This window comes from Bidens hawaiensis, unplaced genomic scaffold, assembly GCF_021521415.1.
Source record: "Bidens hawaiensis isolate Kalapana, Puna unplaced genomic scaffold, B.hawaiensis_p1.1 tig00002572_1, whole genome shotgun sequence".
In the NCBI taxonomy this organism is placed as follows: domain Eukaryota; kingdom Viridiplantae; phylum Streptophyta; class Magnoliopsida; order Asterales; family Asteraceae; genus Bidens; species Bidens hawaiensis.
Window position 1 is genome coordinate 2,325,820 of NW_027491140.1, and position 1,920 is coordinate 2,327,739.

The 1,920-nt window shown below is 32.0% G+C and overlaps 1 non-coding gene across 1 annotated transcript; it reads left to right on the forward strand.

Annotated features, from left to right (window-relative positions):
* Positions 1-1,475: 1,475 nt before the first annotated feature.
* Positions 1,476-1,547, forward strand: TRNAQ-CUG (transfer RNA glutamine (anticodon CUG)). The gene has a single exon. It is a non-coding gene; the product is annotated as a tRNA-Gln (tRNA).
* Positions 1,548-1,920: the final 373 nt, after the last annotated feature.

A 1,920-nucleotide genomic window follows, 5' to 3' on the forward strand; every position in this document is an offset into this window, starting at 1 on the left:
ATCGCCGGCTTATCATCTCAATCACCAGTTAACTTCCGACTACCACCCACCATCTTCAACTTCCCCTATCATGCATCAACCACTAACGTCACCTACATCAATTGCCCATTTTCCACAAGACAAATTTTTGTGTTCATGTTTGTCCGTTTAAAAAAAATCAACATGTTCGTGTGTTGTTTATGTTCGTTCATTTAAAATCTTAAAACTCTACACATCTCAATTTAAAGAACCCAAACGTTAAAAGATATAATGAACATAACAAACTAATATATACGTATTAAATCAAAACAAAATTACTTAAAAGTAAATCAATTCATTACAAAACATAAAATAACAAAACGATTAAAAGTTAATATCAAAACTGATATGATTACAGCCCATATCATATACCTAAAGAGTAAAAGTCCAGCCCTATGACCAACATAAAAAAAAGAGCAGACTACTTATAAAAAGTGTGAGTGAATAATAAAATAGCCCATACAGGTCACGAACCTGCGACCTTCGCGTATTAGCACGACCCTCTAAGCAACTGAGCTAATAGGCCAATCATGTAATACTGATATATGATATTCATGTGTTTTATAAACTTTTTGACTTGTTTAGTTGACTAAATACACAACCGGTCAAGAAGGCTAAAATTTTTGTGCTAGTACTCTTCTATGGATGCTCAAGTAATGCAATTCATTACTTCAGTTGAAAGGAAAAGATAAATATATTTAAATCTTCCTGTTTAAGATTAAGATCTATGGTTCTTTCTTTTGTTATTATGTGAATGTTATGCATCCATTATGAGTTTTGAGTACGTTTCTTGAGTGTAAAGGGGTGTTTGGCTTTATAATGGTCAAAGATCATTTGAAGTCTTTTTTTTAAATGAATGTTTTGGACTCATAGGGTAATTTTATAAACTAAATTAAAATTACTATAAATAAATTTTGAAAATAATATAAAAAATGGTGCTCATTCAACCATCACAGAAAGTACCTTAAATACTATGGCGGCCTCCTCTTCGTGCCCTCTAGTGCCGGGCATGTGGTGTTCGCCAATAAAAAAGTGTCTATGTGGCATCCTTTCACACTCCATAAAAACACACTCTAATATAAGGATAAAGATAGAAGAGGGTTTGTGTAATTTATTTGTCTTCATAATATATGTGTATAGATTTATATTATTATTTTGAATGTATACCACCTACTTCAATGATCATATATTTAATTTTTAAATGTAGCCAACATAATAACACAATTTTGGCATTTTGCAACTGGTCACTTGGGAAATTGTCAAATAAATAAATAAGAGATTTGCTTGAAGTTAAATATCAAAACTGAGATGATGCCAGCCCATATTCAAAAGAGCAATGTCTTAAAAGTTAAAAGCCCATTGACCCAAATGAAATAAAGAATGTTAGAAATGCTAAAAGTCAGTATATTTAAATACCTATTGGTCAAATACGATTGGCTATGCTTAAATTATCAAGCGGTCATATGGTCTAGTGGTTAGGACATTGGACTCTGAATCCAGTAACCCGAGTTCAAATCTCGGTAGGACCTATTTTTTATACCGATTCAAAAGTATTCTATCTGCTGCCTATTTTGGGTCAAAATTTTAATTTTCTAGCCCAAACATCCTCTTTTGCAGGCCTGCAAATACTATATTATAACATATATTAAAATAATCATTTTTGAACTTTCAAATAAGAAATATTTAAATTGAACTAGTAATCCAAACCCACTCACCGTTATCTTTAATACCAGTATCAAAAATTTTTAAATTTCGAGATCGGTATTTTCGGTAACGGTACGGTACCGAGCTAAGGCACTGTGTTGAAACCACCGAACAAATCAAATCTTATACCAAAGACATAAAGGTTTCTTGATGCCAAAGTCACAATAATCTTGGGCACGTGTCTATTTACACCTCCTA